A 20,741-nucleotide genomic window follows, 5' to 3' on the forward strand; every position below is an offset into this window, starting at 1 on the left:
TGGCCACTGCTGAGTTTTCCAAATTTGCTGGCATTGTGAGTGCAAACTTTCACAGCATCATCTTTTAGGATTTGAAATAGCTCAACTGGAATTCCATCACCTCCACTAGCTTTGTTTGTAGTGATGCTTCCTAAGGCCTACTTGACTTTGCATTCCAGGATGTCTGGCTCTAGGTGAGTGATGACACCATCATGGTTATCTGGGTCATGAAGATCTTTTTTGTATAGTTCTTCTGTGTATTCTTGCCACTTCTTCTTGATATCTTCTGCTTCTGTTAGGTCCATACCATTTCTGTCCTTTATTGTGCCCATCTTTGCATGAAATATTCCCTTGGTACCTCTAACTTTCTTGAAGAGATCTCTAGTCTTTCCCATTCTATTATTTTTCTCTATTTCCTTGCACTGATCACTGAGGAAGGTTTTCTTATCTCTCCTTGCTATTCTTTGGAGCTCTGCATTCAAATGGGTATATCTTTCCTTTTCTCCTTTGCTTTTCGCTTCTCTTCTTTTCTCAGCTATTTGTAAGGCCTCCTCAGACAACCAATTTTGCCTTTTTGCATTTCTTTTTCTTGGGGATAGTTTTGATCACTGCCTTCTGTACAGTGTCACAAAACTCTGTCCATAGTTCTTCAGGCACTCAATCAGATCTAGTCCCTTAAATCTATTTCTCACTTCCACTGTATAATCGTATGGGATTTGATTTAGGTCATACCTGAACGGTCTAGTGGTTTTCCCTACTTTCTTCAATTTAAGTCTGAATTTGGCAATAAGGAGTTCATGATCTGAACCACAGTTAGCTCCTGGTCTTTTTTTTGACTGTATTATACTACTCCATCTTTGCTGCAAAGAATATAATCAATCTGATTTCCGTGTTGACCATCTGGTGATATCCATGTGCAGAGTCTTCTCTTGTGTTGTTGGAAGAGGGTGTTTGCTATAAGCAGTGTGTTCTCTCTGCAAAACTCTGTTATTTGCCCTGCTTCAATTTGTACTCCAAGGCCGAACTTGCCTGTTACTCCAGGTATCTGTTGATGTCCTACTTTTGCATTCAAGTCCCCTATAATGAAAAGGACATCTTTTATTGGTGTTAGTTCTAGAAGGTCTTGAGGTCTTCATAGAACCATTCAACTTCAGCTTCTTTGGCGTTAGTGGTTGGGGCATAGACTTGGATTACTGTGATATTGAATGGTTTGTCTTGGAACTGAACAGAGATCATTCTGTCATTTTTGAGACTGCACCCAGGTACTGCATTTCAGACTCTTTTTTTGAATATGAGGGCTGCTCCATTTCTTCTAAGGGCTTCTTGCCCCCAGTAGTAGATATATAATGGTCATCTGAATTAAATTCACCCATTCCAATCCATTTTAGTTCACTGATTCCTAAAATGTTGATGTTTACTCTTGCCATCTTCTGTTTGACCACTTGCAATTTTTCTTGATTCATGGACCTAACATTCCAGGTTCCTATGCCATATTGTTCTTTATAGCATTGGACTTTACTTCCATTACCAGTCACATCCACAACTGGGCATTGTTTTCACTTTGGCTCTGTCTCTTCATTCTTTCTGGAATTGTTTCTCAAGTCTTCTCCCGTAGCATATTGGGCACCTACTGACCTCGGGAGTTCATCTTTCAGTGTCAGTGTCCTATCTTTTTGCCTTTTCATACTGTTCGTGAGGTTCTCAAAGCAAGAATACTGAAGTAGTTTGCCATTCCCTTCTCCAGTGGACCACGTTTGTCAGAACTCTCCACTATGACCCAGGCATCTTGGGTGGCCCTACACAGCATGGCTCATTGTTTCATTGAGTTAGACAAAGCTGTGATCCAATGGATTAGTTTGATTAGTTTTCTGTGATTGTGGTTTTCATTCTTTCTCCCCTCTGATGGGGACTTCCCTGGTGGCTCAGAGGTTAAAGCGTCTGCCTCCAATGCGGGAGACCTGGGTTCGATCCCTGGGTCGGGAAGATTCCCTGGAGAAGGAAATGGCAAACCACTCCAGTATTCTTGCCTGGAGAATCCCATGGACGGAGGAGCCTGGTAGGCTACAGTCCACAGGGTCGCAAAGAGTCGGACACGACTGAGCGACTTCCCTTTCCCCTCTGATGGATAAGGATAAGAGGCTTATGGAAGCTTCTTGATGGGAGAGACTGACTGTGGGAGAAACTGGGTCTTGTTCTGATGTGCAGGACCATGCTCAGTAAATTTTTAATCCAATTTTCTATTGATGGGTGGGGCTGTGTTCCCTCCCTGTTTTTTGACCTGAGACCAAACTGTGGTAGGGGTAATGAAGATAATGGTGACCTCCTTCAAAAGGTCTTGTGCATGCACTGTTTTATTCAATGCCCCTGACCCTGCAGCATACCACTCTTGACCCATGCCTCCACTGGAGACTCCCGGACACTCACAGGTAAGTCTGGGTCACCCCTTTCTCCTGGGTCCTGGTGCATACAAGGTTTTGTTTGTGCCCTCTAAGAGTCTTTCCTCAGAATGTGTAAGTACTGTAATCAAATCCCACTGGCCTCCAAAGTCAAATACCCTGGGGTTCTCAGTTCCTTTGCCAGATTCCCAGGTTGGGAAATCTGTTGTGGATCCTAGAACTTCCTTAACACTGCGATAAGAATAGGCAAGATGGTGCAGTAGAAGACGTGCGTGCATCTTCTCCTGCGAGAACTCAAAATTGCAACTCACCTCTGAACAATCAACAGGAGAATGTTGGAATGCCCTATAGATATCTATTAAATCAATGTGATCTAATGTGTCATTGAAAGGTTTGTTTCCTTACTAATTTTCTATCTTGATGATCTATCCATTGGTGTGAGTGGAATTTTAAAGTCACCTACTATATTGTGTTTCTGTTGATTTCCCCTTTTATGACTGTAGGGCCACCCAAGACAGATAGGTCATGGTGGAGAGTTCTAACAGAATGTGGTCCACTGGAGAAGGGAATGGCAAACCAATTCAGTATTCTTGCCTTGAGAACCCCATGAACAGTATGAAAAGGCAAAATGATAGGACACTGACATTGAAAGGTGAACTACCCAGGTCAGTATGTGCTCAATATGCTACTGGAGATCAGTGGAGAAATAACTTGAGAAAGAATAAAGAGACGGAGCCAAAGCAAAAACAACACCCAGTTTTGGATGTGACTGGTGATGGAAACAAGGTCTGATGCTGTAAAGAGCAATCTTGCATAGGAATCTCGAATGTTAGGTCCATGAATCAAGGTAAATTGAAAATGGTCAAACAGAAGATGGCAAGAATGAACGTCGAAATTTTAGGAATCAGCAAACTAAAATGGACTGGAATGGGTGAATTTAACTCAGATGACCATTATACCTACTACTGGGGGAAAGAATACCTTAGAAGAAATGGAGTAGCCATCATAGTCAGCAAAAGAGTCCAAAATGCAGTACTTGGATGCAATCTCAAAAACGACAGAATGATCTCTGTTCATTTCCAAGGCAAGCCATTCAATATCATGATAATCCAAGTCTATGCCCCGACCAGTAATGCTGAAGAAGCTGAAGTTGAACGGTTCTATGAAGACCTACAAGACCCACTAGAACTAACACACAAAAAAGATCCCCCTTTCATTATAGGGGGCTGGAATGCTAAAATAGGAAGTCAAGAAACACCTGGAGTAACAGGCAAATTTGGCCTTGGAGTACAGAATGAAACACGGCAAAAGATAATAGAGTTTTGCCAAGAGAATACACAGGTCATAGCAAACACTGTCTTCCAACAACACAAGAGAAGACTCTACACATGGACATCACCAGATGGTCACAACCAAAATCAGATTGATTATATTCTTTGCAGCCAAAGATGGAGAAGCTCTATACAGTCAGTAAAAACAAGACTGGGAGCTGACTGTGGTTCAGATCATGAACTCCTTATTGCCAAATTCAGACTTAAATTGAAGACAGTAGGAAAAACCACTAGACCATTCAGATATGACCTGAATCAAATCCCTTATGATTATACAGTGGAAGTGACAAATAGATACAAGACACTAGATCTCATAGACAGAATGCCTGATGAACTATGGACAGAGGTTCGTGACATTGTACAGGAAACGGAGAAAGACCATCCCCAAGAAAAAGAAATGCAAAAAGCAAAATGGCTGTCTGAGGAGGCCATACAAATAGCTGTGAAAAGAAGAGAAGCGAAAAGCAAAGGATAAAAGGAAAGATATTCCCATTTGAATGCAGAGTTCCAAAGAATAGCAAGGAGAGATAAGAAAACCTTCCTCAGTGATCAATGCAAAGAAATAGAGGAAAACAATAGAAAGGGAAAGACTAGAGATCTCTTCAAGAAAATTAGAGATACCAAAGGAACATTTCATGCAAAGATGGGCACAATAAAGGACAGAAATGATATGGACCTAACAGAAGCAGAAGATATTAAGAAGAGGTGGCAAGAATACACAGAAGAACTGTACAAAAATGATCTTCATGACTCAGATAATCATGATGGTGTGATCACTCACCTAGAGCCAGACATCCTGGAATGTGAAGTCCAGTGGACCTTAGGAAGCATCACTACAAACAAAGCTAGTGGAGGTGATGGAATTCCAGTTGAGCTATTTCAAATCCTAAGAGATGATGCTGTGAAAGTGCTGCACTCACTATGCCAGCAAATTTGGAAAACTCAACAGTGGCCACAGGACTGGAAAAGGTCAGTTTTCATTCCAATCCCAAAGAAAGGCAATGCCAAAGAATGCTCAAACTCTGCACAATTGCACTCATCTCACACGCTAGTAAAATAATGCTCAAAATTCTCCAAGCCAGGCTTCAAAAATATGTGAACCGTGAACTTCCAGATGTTCAAGCTGGATTTAGAAAAGGCAGAGGAACCAGAGATCAAATAGCCAACATCTGCTGGATCATCGAAAAAGCAAGAGAGGTCCAGAAAAGCATCTATTTCTGCTTTATTGACTATGCCAAAGCCTTTGACTGTATGGATTAAAATAAACTATGGAAAATTCGAAAAGAGATGGGAATACCAGCCCACCTGACCTGCCTCTTGAGAAACCTGTATGCAGGTCCAGAAGCAACAGTTAGAATTAACATGGAACAACAGACTAGTTCCAAATAGGAAAAGGAGTACGTCAAGGCTGTATATTGTCACCCTGCTTATTTAACTTATATGCAGAGTACATCATGAGAAATGCTGGGCTGGAAGAAACACAAGCTGGAATCAAGTTTGCCAGGAGAAATATGAATAAGCTCAGATATGCAGATGACACCACCCTTATGGCAGAAAGTGAAGAAGAACTAAAGAGCCTCTTGATGAAAGTGAAATAGGAGAGTGAAATAGTTGGCTTAAAGCTCAACGTTCAGGAAACTAAGATCATGGCATCTGGTCCCATCCCTTCATGGGAAATAGATGGGGAAACAGGGGAAACAGTGTCAGACTTTATTTTCTGGGGCTCCAAAATCACTGCTGATGGTGACTGCAGCCATGAAATTAAAAGACGCTTACTCTGTGGAAGGAAGGTTATGACCAACCTAGAGAGCATATTTAAAAGCAGAGACATTACTTTGCCAACAAAGGTCCGTCTAGTCAAGGCTATGGTTTTTCCAGTGGTCATGTATGGATGTGAGAGTTGGAGGGTGAAGAAAGCTGAGCACCGAAGAATTGATGCTTTTGAACTGTGGTGTTTGGAGAAGACTCTTGAGAGCCCCTTGGACTTCCAGGAGATCCAACCAGTCCATCCTAAAGGAGATCGGTCCTAGGTGTTCATTGGAAGGACTGATGTTGAAGCTTAAACTCCAATACTTTGGCCATCTCTTGCAAAGAGTTGACTCATTGGAAAAGACCCTGATGCTGGGAAGGATTGGGGGCAGGAGGAGAAGGGGACGACAGAGGATGAGATGGTTGGATGGCATCACTGACTCGATGGACATGGGTTTGGGTGGACTCCGGGAGTTGGTGATGGACAGGGAGGCCTGGTGTGCTACTATTCATGGGGTCAGAAAGAGTTGGACACGACTGAGCGACTGAACTGAACTAAACTTTAATCAGTCTTAATTTCATTATTTGTGATTGGTCTGTTAATAGTTTTCATTTCTTCTTTGTTCAGTCTTGAAAGGTTGTACTTTCTCAAGAATTTGTCCATTTCTTATAAATTGTCTATTATATTTGCATATAGTTGTTTCCAATAGTCTCTTATGTTCCTTTGTATTTCTGCAGTATCAGTCACATCTTCTTTTTTACTTCTAGTTTTGTTTATTTCAGTCCTCTCCCTTTGTTTCTTGATTCTGGCTAAAAGTTTATAAATTTTGTTTATCATCTCAAAGAACCAGCTTTTATTTCATTGTTGTTATTGTTCAGTCGCTAAGTCTTGTCCAGCTCTTTGAGACTCCATGGACTTCAGCACACCAGGGTTCGCTGTCCTTCACTATCTCCCAGAGTTTGCTCAAACTCATATCCATTGAGTCAGTGATGCCATCCAACCACCTCATACTCTGTTGCCCCCTTTTCCTTTTGACTTTCCCAGCATCAAGGTCATTACCAATGAGTTAGCTCTTTGTACCAGGTGGCTAAAGTACTGGAACTTCAGCTTCAGCATCAATCTTTCCTATGAATATTTAGCGTTGATTTTCTTTAGGATTAACTGGGTTTTTATCCTTGCTGTTTACGAGTCTCTCAAGAGCTTTCTCCAGCACCACAATTCAAAAGCATCAATTCTTGGGCACTCAGCCTTCTTTCAGGTCCAACTCTCATATCCATATGTGACCCACTGGAAAAACCATAGCTTTGATTGTATGAACCTTTGTTGGCAAGGTGATGTCTCTGCTTTTTAATATGCTGTCTAATTTGTCAAAGCTTTCCTTCCAAGGAGCAAGCGCCTTTTTAATTTCATGGCTGTGGTCACCATCCACAATGATTTTGGACCCCAAGAAAATAAAATCTGTCACTACTTCAACTTTTTCCCCTTCTTTTGTCATGAAGTGATGGAACCAGATCCCATGATCTTAAGTTTTTTGAATGTTGAGTTTTAAGCCAGCTTTTCCCCTCTTCTCTTTTACCGTCATCAAAAGGCTCTTTAGTTCCTCTTCACTTTTTGCCATTCTAGTGGTATCATCTGCATATCTGAAGTTGTTATTTCTCCTTGCTTCCAGCTTATGATTCATCCAGCCTGGCATTTTGCATGATATACTCTGCATAGAAGTTAAATAAGCAGGGTGACAATATGCAGGCTGGCTGTAATCCTTTCCCAATTTTGAGCCAGTCTGTTTTTCCATGTCAGGTTCTAACTGTTGCTTCTTGACCCGTATACAGGTTTCTCAGGAGACAGGTAAGGTGGATTGGAATTCCTATCTCTTTAAAAATTTTCCACAGTTGTGATCCACAAAGTCAAAAGCTTTAGCGTAGTCAATGAAGCAGAAGTAGATTTTTTTTTTTTTGAATTCCTTTGCTTTCTCTGTGATCCAACGAATGTTGCCAATTTGATCTCTGATTCCTGTGCCTTTCTAAACCCAACTTGTACATGTGGAACTTCTCAGTTCACATACTGCTGAATCCTAGCTTGAAGGATTTTGAGCATAACTTTGCTAGCATGTGAAATGAGCTCAATTGTATGGTAGTTTGAACATTCTTTAGCATTGCCCTTCTTTGGGATTGGAATGAAAACACCTTTTACAGTCCAGTGGTCTACTAAGGAAAACTACTAAGTTTTCTAAATTTGCTGACATATTGAGTGTGCAGTTTAACAGCATCATCTGGTAGGATTTTAAATAGCTCACCTGGCATTCCATCACCTCCACTAGCTTTGTTCGTAGTAATGCTTTCTAAAGCCCTCTTGACTTCACACTCCAGAATGTCTGGCTCTAGGTGGGGGACCACACCATCATGATTATCCAGGTCATTAAGACCTTTTTCATATAGTTCTGTGTATTCTTGCCACCTCTTTTTAATCTCTTCTACTTCTGTTAGGTCCTTATCATTTCTGCCTTTTATTGTGCCTACCCTTACATGAAATGTTCCCTTGATATCTCCTAATTTTCTTAAAGAGGTCTCTAGTCTTTCCCATTCTATTGTTTTCCTCTATTTCTTTGCATTGTTCACTTAAGAAGGCCTCCTTATGTCTCCTTGCTATTCTCTGGAACTTTGCATTCAGTTGGGTATAACTTTCACTTTCTTCCTTGCCTTTCACTTCTTTCTTTCCTCAGCTATTTCTAAAGCCTCAGACAACCACTTTGCCTTCTTGCCTTTCTTTTTCTTTGGGATAGTTTTGGTCACTGCCTCCTGCATAGTATTGGGAACCTCCATCCATTGTTCTTCAGGCATTCTGTGTACTAGATTTAATCCCTTGAATCTATTTGTCACCTCCACTGTATAAACATAAGGGATATGATTTAGGGTCATACCTGAATGGCCTAGTGGTTTTCCACTTAAATTATTTTCTTCAATTTAAACTGAATTTTGCAATATGGAGCTGATGATCTGAGCCACAGTTAGCTCCAGGTCTTGTTTTTGCTTACTGTATAGAGCTTCTCCATCTTCGGCTGCAGAGAACATTATCAGTATAATTTCAGAATTGACCCATCTGGTGATCTCCATGTCTTGTGTTGTGTACATGAGTTATGTCTTGTCTTGTTGAAAGAAGATGTTTGCTACAACCAGTGTGTTATTATGACTAAACTCTGTTAGCCTTTGCCCTGCTTCATTTTGTACTCCAAGGCCAAACTTGCCTGTTAGTCCATGTTTCTCTTGACTTCCTACTTTTGCATTCCATGCATTTGATGTAAAGGACATCCATTTTTGTTGTTAGTTCTAGAGGTCTTGTAGGTCTTCATAGAACTGGTCAACTTCAGTTTCTTCAGCATTGGTGTTTGAAACATAGACTTGGATTCCTACGGTGTCAGTTGGTTTGCCTTGGAAACGAACTGAGCTCATTCTGTCGTTTTTTGAGGTTGCACCCAAGTACTGCGTTTCCAACTCGTTGACTTGAGGGCTACTCCAATTCTTCTAAGGGATTCTTGCCCACAGTAGTAAATACTAATGATTATTGAATTAAAATTGTCCATTCTTGTCCATTTTAGTTCACTGGCTCCTAAGTTGTCGATGTTTTCTTTTGGTCATCTCCTGCTTGACCACATCCAATTTACATTATTTCATGGACCTAACATTCATGTACCTATATAATGTTGTTCTTTACAGCATCACACTTAGTTTTCACCACCAGACACATCCACAACTGAGTGTCATTTCTGCTTTGGCCCTGCCTCTTCATTCTTTCTGGAGATATTAGTAATTCCCTTCTGCTCTTCCCCAGTAGCATATTGGACACCTTCCAACTTGGGGGGCTCATCTTCCAGTGTCATATATTTTTGCTCTTTCATACTGTCCATAGGGTTGTGGTAAGAATACTGGAGTGATTTGGCATTCCCTTCTCCTATGGACCACATTTTGTCAAAACTCTCCACTATGACGTGTCATCTTGGGTGGCCCTGCACAGCATGGCTCATAGCTTCATTGAGTTATGCAAGCCCTTTCATCATGGCAAGGGTGAAGGGGTGTGATCCATGAAGAGAATTAGAGAATTAATTTCATTGTTCATTACTATTGTGTTATTCATTTCTATTTTGTTTATTTCTACTCTGGTCTTTATGATTTCTTTTTTTCTACTAACTTTGGTGGGGTTTTGCTCTTCTTTTTCTAGTTACTTTAGATGTAAGGTTAGGTTGTTCATTTGAGATTTTCTTGTCTCGTGAGTTAAGAAGGAATTGATTTAAACATCCCTGTTAGAACTTCTTTTGCTGCACCCCATAGAATTTGGGTCACTGTGTTTTCATTGTCATTTGTTTCTAGATATTTCTTTATTTCCACTTTGATTTCTTCAGTGATCCCTTGATTCTTTAATCTTATAATATTTAATCTCCATATGTTTGTGTTTTTTATATTATTTTTCCTGTATTTGATTTCTAATCTCATAACATTTTGGTCCAAAAAGGTACTTGATATGATTTCATTTTTCTTAAATTTACCAAGGCTTGATTTGTGATTCAAGATGGGATCTATCTTGGAAATGTTCTGTTTGCACCTGAGAAGAAAGTTTATTTTGCCCCTTTCAGATGGAGTATACTATAAATATCAAGTAAATCTGTGTGTCATTTAAAGGCTTGTATTTTCTTATTATTTTTCTGTCTGGATGATTTATCCATTGGTGTAAGTGGAGTGTTAAAGTCATCCACTATTGTTGTGTTTCTATTGCTTTCCTCTTTTATGGCTGTTAGGTTTTGCCTTATGTATTGAGGTGCTCCTATGTTGGTTGCGTGAAAGTGTTAGTTGCTCATCTGTTGGTTGCATATGTAATTGCTATATCTTCTTGGATTGATGTCTTGATCATTATATAGTATCCTTTCTTGTCTCTTTTAGTAGTACTTAAAGTGTTTTGTCTAATATGAGTATTGCTACTCTGACTTTCTTTTGATTTCTATTTGCATGGAATATCATATTCCATCCCCTCACTTTCAGTCTATATGTGTCCCTCGGTCTGAAGTGGGTCTTTTGCAGACAGCGTACATATGGATATTGTTTTTGTATCCATTCAGCCTGTCTATATCTTTTGTTTGGAGCATTTACTCCATTTATATTTAAGTTAATTATCAATAATGTATGTTCCTACAGCCATTTTTTTTTCATTGTTTTGGGCCTGTTTTTGTAAGTCTTCTTATTCTTTCATGTTTCCCAGCTAGAGAAGTTCTTTTAGCATTTGTTGTAAAACTGGTTTGGTGGTGCTAAATTCTGTGAGGTTTTGCTTCTCCATGAAGCGTCTGATTTCTCTGTTGAATGTGAATGAGATCCTTGCTGGGTAGAGTAATCTTGGTTGTAGGTTTTTCCCCTTTCATCATTTTAAATATATCCTACCATTCCCTTCTGGCCTGCAGAGTTTCTGCTGAAAATCAGTTGATAAACTTATGGGAATTCCCTTGCATGTTATGCATTACTTGTTGGTTTTCCTTGGTGCATTTAACATTTCACCTTTGTATTTAATTTTTGTTAGTTTGATTAACATTGTCTTGGAGTGTTTCTCCTTGGCACTGTATGTCATTCTCTGCACTTCCTGGATTTGATTGACTATTTCCTTTCCCCCATGATAGGGAAATTTTTGACTATAATCTCTTCAAATATTTTCTCAGACTCTTGCTCTTTCTCAGTTTCTTCTGTGACCCCTATCATTCAAATGTTGGTGCATTTAATATTCTCCTGGAGGGCTCTTGAGTCTGTTGTCATTTTTTAAAATTCTGTCTTTCAACTCACATATTCGTTATTCTGCCTCAGGTATTCTGCTATTGATTCTTTCTACTGTATTTTTCACTCCAGTCATTTTATTGTTCATCTCTGTAAATCTTCTAGCCTTTTGCCAAACATCTCTTGTATCTTCTCTGTCTGTACCTCCATTCTTTTTTTTTTTTGGTTTATTGTTATCAGTGTTCAGTTTCTGTTTTTAAAATATATATATGTTATTGCAGTATAGTTGACTTAAAAAGTTTCAGGTTCACAGCAAGGTGATTCACTTATACTAATACACATACAGTATGTTTGAAATTATTTTCCATCATAGCTTATTACAAGATATTGACTATATTTCCCTATGCTATACAGTAAATCTTTGTTGCTTGTTGTGTATCTATTTTTTAATTAAAAATCTAGCATTCTATTTATACTAAGTCAAACAAGTGGAATCAAATGTCATTTTTTTAGTTAGGTAAAAATTTGTAAGTTTTCAAATATATATTATACTTATTTATATGTATATATACAAAAGCTTTTCTACTACACTTGATAAAGACTTGAGAAAGAGTATTCAAGGAAAGAAAAGAGATGGTGAAATTGGAGAACATAAACTAAATGATATGGGAACACTGAATATGAAATATAAAAAGTGAAACAAGCTACATAAAAGGTCATAATATAGTCCAGTTGTTTTTAAACATGACTCATTAGAAACATCTGGAGCTCTGGAGAAAAAAAGCAATACCTGAGCATATGTATTTTTCAAAAGATTTCAAGATAATTCTGATATGCATCTGGATTTTAAAAAGTGATTGCAGGTTTTTCTATTGGATCCTTGTTTTGGTGATATAGAGTTGTATTATTTTTCAGTTGATCAATCATAATATAATGGTATTGAGTAATAGTTGCATAAGCACAACATTAAAATATGTTTATCCGTTTTCACAATCAATAGACAAACAACAAAAAAAGATAATTATAATTGCAAGCCATAATGGGAAACATGATTAACTTAACAATATAAAATAATTACATACAATTTGGGGGAGTCGAGCAGAGTGATGTGATAAGTGGAAGTGCATACCTGCATGTTTTCATCCACCCAGTCAGTCCTTATCTTTTGATTAGTACGTTTAATCTATTTACACTTAAGGTAATTATTGATATGTGTGATCCTATTCCATAGCGTTCACCTCAAATCTTACTGCTTTAAAACTGTGGTATACCCTCCATTAAAAATAAAAAGATGAAGCAGTCAATCCAGTGATTAATTTAGCATGGCTTTCATTGGGAAAAATCAGGGGGGAGAAGAGGGGTCATGATGAAGAGGAGACCAATAGACAAAAAAGGTAAATTTAACATACAGTGGTTTTCTTTTAAAAAAAAAAAAGAAGAAAATGTTACTTTCAATGAAAGGGAAAAAGAGCTTTTGCTAAATGGTAGCAAGTTGAACAGTAATCAAAAATTGTATGTTTTTTAAAAGTTATTGCTTCTTTCTCTACCTGAATTAAAAAAAGTTGTCATCTAATACAAGTTTGTATACCATATACCAAAATATGGATATCTAAAAAAATCATGACTTTAAAGTTCCACTGATGGAGCAGGTAGGAGATAAAGATGAATTCTGAACTGCTACTGAAAGTTATTCATGTTTTTAACCTTGGGGCAGGGTAAGGAATTGAGGTTACTTGACCTTGTTTGGAGATGTGGGTTTGTTTTTTGTTTGTTTGTTTGTTTGTTTTAGTTTCGTCCCTTGTTATCTCTAAGAGACTTGGAGCCAGTGATCCTTTTATTCTGTTATAGTCTTTAAGGAACTTGGAAAAAGAAAAAGGAGGGGCTGTCAAAACTTCAGTGTTTGTTGATTTGCTATTTCATTCTCTAATGGTTCATGTTTTTAAATATCTATATCTATTCTGTTTCTTGGATAAAAAATTTTACCAAGGATCAAAAGAAGAAACCCTGGAATTTAAATGGGGAGATCTATATATCACAGTGGATTTCTTCTGAAACTGACGATGTTTAGGTTTTAAGCAAATGAAGTGCCAGTTAATGTGAAACTCAATCACAAAGACTTGAGATTTTTGCTTTATGAAAACAGAGAATTGAAATTCTTTTATGCCTTAAATGTGCATTCAGAGTCCATGAACCATGTTCTGTTTTTATTTAGGGATAGAATGTTTTCCTGTCAGACCCCATTCTACCCATTTCTTGGTAGAAACATGATATGGAGTGCATCTCTTGGCTTCTTGCTTGACACTACTGCACAGCCCACTTGCAATGCCTACCAGCCCTGCTCTAGGACATGATTTCTCCTGGTTCTGTTCACTTACTTCCTCTGCTATGCTTGATGGAAGTATGTGAAATGCTGCCCTGACATTGTTTGATTAGCATTTGTCTTTATACTGGTGCCCTTGCTTACTGTAAATGTTGCTTACAGCAGCACTTTAAGGGGCTCTGCAGGACTGGAGAAACCTTGCATTCAGGAGGCTTAAGTGCAGTTGATAACAGACCAGTTACATGTCTTATGAAGGTAGTCAGGAGACAGATCTGTAGGTTTGCTTCTCCACATTCTGATACCATGAGCTAATGGAAACAAGGTTTAGGGGGTGTTAGTATGCTAATGGGCTTCCCAGTTGGCTCAGTGGGTAAAGAACTTGCGTGCAATGCAGGAGGCGCTGGAGATTTGGGTTCGATTCCTAGGTTGGGAAGATCCCCTGGAGGAGGGCTACCCACTCCATTATTCTCACCTGGAGAATCCCATGGACAGAAGAGCTTGGCAGGCTACAGTCCATAGGTCGCAAAGAGTCAGTCAGACATGTGAAGCCACTGAGCACAGTACATGATCCTATTACCATTTTCTTAGTTGTTTTGGGTTTGTTTTCTGTAGGTCTTTTCTTTCTCTTATGTTTTCTGCCTAGAGAAGTTCCTTTAGCATTTGTTTTAAAGCTGGTTTAGTGGTGCTGAGTTCTCTTAACTTTTGCTTATCTGGAAAGCTTTTGATTTCTCCATCAGTTCTGAAGGAGAGTCTTGCTGGGTAAAGTATTCTTGGTTGTAGGTTCTTCCCTTTCATCACTTTAAATATATCATATCATTCTCTTCTGGCTTGTAGAGTTTCTGCTGAGAAATCAGCTGATAACCTGATGGGAGTTCCCTTGTACTATTTGTCATTTTTCCCTTGTTGCTTTTAATATTTTATCTCTGTCTTAAATTTTTGTCAGTTTGATTTCTATGTGTCTTGGTGTGTTCCTCCTTGGGTTTATCATTCCTGGGTCTCTCTGTGCTTCCTGGACTTGATTGACTATTTCCTATCCCATATTCAGAAAGTTTTCAGCTAGTATCTCATCAAATATTTTCTCAGGTCCTTTCTCTCTCTTCTCCTGCTGCTGCTGCTAAGTCGCTTCAGTCGTGTCTGACTCTGTGCGACCCCATAGACGGCAGCCCACCAGGCTCCCCCGTCCCTGGGATGCTCCAGGCAAGAGCACTGGAGGGGGTTGCCATTTCCTTCTCCAATGGACCCATGTAATTCAAATGTTTATGTGTTTAATGTTGTCCCAGAGGTCTCTTAGGCTGTCCTCATTTATTTTCATTCTTTTTTCTATATACTGTTCTGTGGCAGAAATTTCCACCATTCTCTCCTCCAGGTCATTTATCCATTCTTCTGCCTCAGTTATTCTGCTATTGATTCCTTCTAGTGTATATTTGTTCTTTAATTCTTATAGGTTTTTGGTAAACTTTTCTTGCATATTCTCAATTTTTGCCTCCATTGTTTTCCTGAGATCCTGGATCATCTTCACTATCATTATTCTGAATTATTTTTTGGAAGGTTGCCTATTTCCACTCCATTTAGTTTTTTTTCTGGGATGTTATCTTGACCCTTCATCTGGGATATAACTTTCTGCTTTTTCATTGTGATTAACTTTCTGTAATATGGTTTTTGTTTTAGCTGCTGTGAAACTGTGCTTCTTGCTTCTTCTGTCTGCTGTCTGATGGTTTCTATGGTAGGGTTAATGGCAAACTCCCAGAAGATTTATGACAAGGGGGACCTTCCAGTTCTCCCATCCATCCCTGTGGTGAGTCCCTGCCAACCCACGCCTCCAGAGGAGGCCCTCCAACACTAGCAGGTAGTTTTGGTTCAGTCTCCTGTGGGGTCACTGCTTCTCTCCTCTGGGTCTTGGTGTGCACAGAATTTTGTTTGTGCCCTCCAAGACTGGAGTCTCTGTTCCCCTAGTCCTCTGGAAGTCCTAAAATCAAATCCTGCTGGCCCTCAAAGCCAGATTCCTGAGGATTCCCAGTCCCTTTGTTGGATCCCCAGGCTGGGAAGACCGACATGGGGTTCAGAACCTTCACAACAGTGCGAGAACTTCTTTGGTATTATTGTTCTCCCAGCCTGTGGATCACCACCTGGCAGGTATGGGATTTGATTTTATCATGATTGTGCCCCTCCTACCATCTTGCGGTGGCTTCTTTGTCTTTGGACTTGGGATATCTTTTAATAGTGGGTTCCAGCATCCTGCTGTCATTGGTTCTTCAACAGTTAGTTGCAATTTTGGTGCCCGTGCAGGAGGAGGTGAGTGTACATCCTTCTATTCCACTATCTTAAACGAGAAACCCAGGATTCAGTTTCTTTCCTTTATTCTTTTACTCTTTATTTATTTAATCTTGGCTCCACTGAGTCTTATGTGCAGCGTTCAGGATCTTTTGTTGAGGCCTGTGGGCTCTTGGTTGCGATGCATGGACTTCTCTCTAGTTGTGGTACCCAGGTTCCAGAGTACATCGTCCCAGGAGCTGCGGCTGCTGGCTCAGTAGTTGTGGTACATGGGCTTAGTTGCCCTGTGGCACGTGGGATGTTGGTTCTCCAACCAGGAGTCAAACTGGCATCTTCTGCATTGAAAGGGAGATTCTTAACTATTGGACCACCAGGGAAATCCCTGTACCTTCATTCTTTATCTGATATCTTGGATCATCTTTACTATCATGACTCTAAATTCTTTTTTAGGTAGGTTCCACTTCATTTAGTTGCTCTTGTGAGCTTTTCTCTTATTCCTTCATCTGGAATATATTTCAGCACCATCTAACTTTGTGTAACTTTCTGTGTCTGTCATCTCCTTTCTGCAGACTAGAGGATTGTAATAACTCCTCTTGTTTCTGGTGTCTGCCCTTGGCTGGATCATGTTGATCCTGAGACTCGTGCAGACTTCCTGGAAAGTGGCACTGGTACCTGCCCACTGGTGGGGGGAGCTGGTCTTGTCCCTGTGGCAAGCAGGGTGTGTTTATAGATGGCTGTGAGCTCAGTGTGGCTTTCAGTTCAGTTCAGTCTCTCAGTCGTATCCGACCCTTTGCAACCCCATGGACTGCAGCACGCCAGGCCTCCCTGTCCATCACCAACTCCCGGAGTCCACCCAAATCCATGTCCACTGAGTCAGTGATGCCATCCAACCATCTCATCCTCTGTCATCCCCTTCTCCCCCCACCTTCAATCTTTCCCAGCATCAGGGTCTTTTCCAGTGAGCTGGTTCTTTGTGTCAGGTGGCCAAAGTATTGGAGTTTCAGCTTCAACATCAGTCCTTCCAATGAATATTCAGGACTGATTCCCTTTAGGATGGACTGATTGGATCTCCTTGCAGTCCAAGGGACTCTCAAGAGTCTTCTCTAATACCACAGTTCAAAAGCATCAATTCTTCAGTGCTCAGCTTTCTTTATACTCCCACTCTCACATCCATACATGACTACTCAAAAAACCACAGCTTTGACAAGACGGACCTTTCTTGGCAAAGTAATGTCTCTGCTTTTTAATATGCTGTCTAGGTTGGTCATAACTTTTCTTCCAAGGAATAAGTGTCTTTTAATTTCATGGCTGCAGTCACCATCTGCAGTGATTTTGGAGCCCCCCCAAAAATAAAGTCTGTCACTGTTTCCACTCTTTACCCATCTATTTGCCGTGAAGTTATGGGACCGGATACCGTGATCTTAGTTTTCTGAATGTTGAGCTTTAAGCCAACTTTTTCACTCTCCTCTTTCACTTTCATCAAGAGGCTGTTCTTCTTTGTTTTCTGCCATAAAAGTCCTGTCATCTGCATATCTGAGGTTATTGATATTTCTCCCAGCAATCTTGATTCCAACTTGTGCTTCATCCAGCCCAACGTTTCTCATTATTTACTCTGCATATGAGTTAAATAAGCACAGTGACAGTATACAGCCTTGGCGTACTCCTTTCCCAATTTCAAAGCAGTCTGTAGTTCCATATCCAGTTCTAACTGTTGCTTCCTGACCTGCATACAGGTTTCTCAAGAGGCAGATCAAGTGGTCTGGTATTCCCATCTCTTTCAGAATTTTCCGCAGTTTGTTGTGATCCACACAGTCAAAGGCTTTGGCATAGTCAATAAAGCAGAAGTAGATTCTTTTCTGGAACTCTCTTGCTTTTTTGATGATCCAATGGATGTTGGCAATTTGATCTCTGGTTCCTCTGCCTTTTCTAAATCCAGCTTGAACATCTGGAATTTCACGGTTCACATACCATTGAAGCCTGGCTTGGAGAATTTTGAGCATTACTTTGCTAGCGTGTGATATGAGTGCAACTGTGCGGTAGTTTGAGCATTCTTTGGCATTACGTTTTTTAGGGATTGAAATGAAAACTGATGTTTTCCAGTCCTGTGGCCACTGCTGAGTTTTCCAAATTTGCTGACATATTGAGTGCAACACTTTCACAGCATCATCTCTTAGGATTTGAAATAGCTCAACTCGAATTCCATCATCTCCACCAGCTTTGTTTGTAGTGATGCTTCCTAAAGCCAACTTAACTTCACATTTCAGGATGTCTGGCTCTAGGTGAGTGATCATACCATTGCGATCATCTAAGTCATGAAGATCTTTTTTGTATAATTCTTCTGTGTATTCTTGCTACCTCTTCTTAATATCTTCTGCTTCTGTTAGTTCCATACCATTTCTGTCCTTTAATGTGCCCATCTTTGCATGAAATGTTCCCTTGGTATCTCTAATTTTCTGGAGGAGATCTCTAATTTTTCCCATTCTATTGTTTTCCTCTATTTCTTTGCATTGATCAGTGAGGAAGGTTTTCTTATCTCTCCTTGCTATTCTTTGGAACTCTGCATTCAAATGGGAATATCTTTCATTTTCTCAGTGTGGCTTTAGGCACCCTGTTTGCTGATGAGTGTGGCTGTGTTTCTATCATGTTGGCTGGTTGGCCTGAGGCATTTCAGCACTGGAGCCTATAGGCTGTTTGGTAGGGCCAAAATGGCAACCTCCAGTGGACTAGTATATCAGGCTGGGGAGCACAGGGTGGCAGTGCCAGCCTTTTGTGGAGGTTGTCCAGTTTTGCATTCTGCAGACTGGTTGCTGCACTCTCCTCCTGGGCTCAAAGCTCCTCTCTGTCCAAACTGATCTCCCCACCAAAGAGCAGACTTCCCAGGGACCCTTTCCTCCTTCACAGCTCCCTCCCTGCAGCACAAGCCCTGTCCTGGTTCCTTTCTCTCGTTTTATTTGTTGCACCAGGTTACGTGCAGGTTTTCTTGTTCTTTCCGAAGTCTGAGATCCTCTGTTGAAGTTCAGTAGATGTTTTGTATGAATTGTTGCACTGGTAGATGTATTTTTTAATGTTTTTGTGGGATAAGATGGCCTCCGCTATCTACACCTGTGCCATCCGGTCTCCCCTCCATAATCACTGTTCCAATTTCAGTAGTTGTGATTGGTCTGTTCACATTTTCTAGTTCTTTCTGGTTCAGTGTTAGAAGGTTGAACCTTCCTCGGAATTTGTCCATTTCTTCCAGGTTGTCTATTTGATTGGTACATGCTCTCCCAATGATTTGTTTGTTCATTTAGTTAGTACTTAGATGCTTGTGATGTGTGTATCCTGAGTGAAAAATAGTGTTACCCCCCCCCACAATGGATTAACAGAGTTTTTCCCAGAAGAGATAGTGTTGCCTGCTTTAGTGTCTATGTTAAAATTTATTTGCAGGTTTTATCCCATCTCTAATTGTGTCTATATTAATATGTGCTCACTGGCCAATTGTACCTTCTAGGGTTGTGCTGTTATAGTACCCACTAGCCACATGTGGCTGTTTAAGTGAATAAAAAGTAGCATTATAGAATCAGTTCCTCCGTCACACTGGGCACTTTTCAAGAGTTCAACCACTTTGGCCAGTAGTTATGGTATTGGAAAGCTCTGAATTATAGAATATTTCCGCCATCCTAAGAAGTACCATAGGACAGTTATGTTCTAGAGAAAGTTTCAACAATAATAAAGTAGTAGTTATTCTTGTGTGGATGCCTCAGGGAGCAGATTACCTTGTCCTGACAAGGTTGGGAATGCCTTTGGTTATGGCTATAATGATTAAAATTGTTTGTTTGTTTAAGCAGGTTAAACAAATGTTTTGGAATGTCATATCAGGAATTAGCTGGAGATTCCAAAATTCAGGAATTCTCTATTAGTGGACCCAAGTTGGTGTCATTTACTCTCTAGGTCAACCTTGAAGGCTATACTTTTTTTTTTTTTTTTGCATTATTTCTGGCCAGAGGTCACCTCTCATCCTACTCCAACCTCCTGCCACTGACGTACTTGTTGATGTAAATAATGACCTATTTCCTGGTCACTATCAGCCCTAAAACATTTGTCAACTTTGGCCACTTTCCTAGAAAAAAATCATTGGGCAGTTTTGTTGCTTTTGCACCATGAGTGACATCTTTAGCAAAAGCACCCTCCTTCCCAACAGTATTAGCCAGGCCTGGTAAAAATAGATAACTTATCATGATGTTTCCTGTTGTATATGATTCAAGTATCTGAACTTTAATTGCTGAATGTATCATAGATGGAAGAACATTCTTTTGATATACTCCTAACAATTCATATAGTATGGTGAAATATAGATGAATCTGAATGAAGGTGAGGAGACCATGGGGCTGGGGCTTCTTTTTATGTTTGGGTTAACAAAGGGATAAGGGTCCTAACATGTTGCTGTAAGTCCTGCTGGTGTGAGAGGGGTGGACAGAGTCCTCCAGGGAGTCAACTATGATAAAAGAAAGGGTCCTAGGTATTTTATCAAAATGTATTCTTGTTTTGTTTCTCCTAGAGTTGTGATATCATGCTTGTTAGCAGTTTAGTCTATCCTATCTGTTCAAAGTCCACCATGACCAGATGGTACAGGTTGTAAACTAAGACAGTCACCAAAGTCTGTCCACCCTGTCCCCTGGGACCCATTAAGAAGGGAGCACACAGCATGCTACTTTTTCAGTGTAGCACTTAAACTAATAATAAGCTGAGCAAAACCAGGGGAAAGCTTGGCAGCCGAGGACTCAGGGAGTGAGAGAAGGGTCAATTGAAATGACCACCATCTTGGATTAGCTTGCTCTGCATTCACATAGTACCAGAGAGTGGCACTGAATGAGACAAATCTGAATGTATCACCTCTCCACAGAAACTTCTTGTTCGGTATAAAGACCAGATGCTCAGCCTGGTCTCTTAGGACCTATCCGGCTGACCCCT

The 20,741-nt window shown here is 40.1% G+C and overlaps 1 protein-coding gene across 4 annotated transcripts in view; it reads left to right on the forward strand.

Moving 5' to 3' along the window:
- Window positions 1-20,741, forward strand: part of RTKN2 (rhotekin 2) — a 255,209-nt gene that overhangs the window by 216,554 nt on the left and 17,914 nt on the right. The window lies entirely within an intron of this gene.

This window comes from Giraffa tippelskirchi, chromosome 2, assembly GCF_054371585.1.
Source record: "Giraffa tippelskirchi isolate mGirTip1 chromosome 2, T2T-mGirTip1v1.2.pri, whole genome shotgun sequence".
In the NCBI taxonomy this organism is placed as follows: domain Eukaryota; kingdom Metazoa; phylum Chordata; class Mammalia; order Artiodactyla; family Giraffidae; genus Giraffa; species Giraffa tippelskirchi.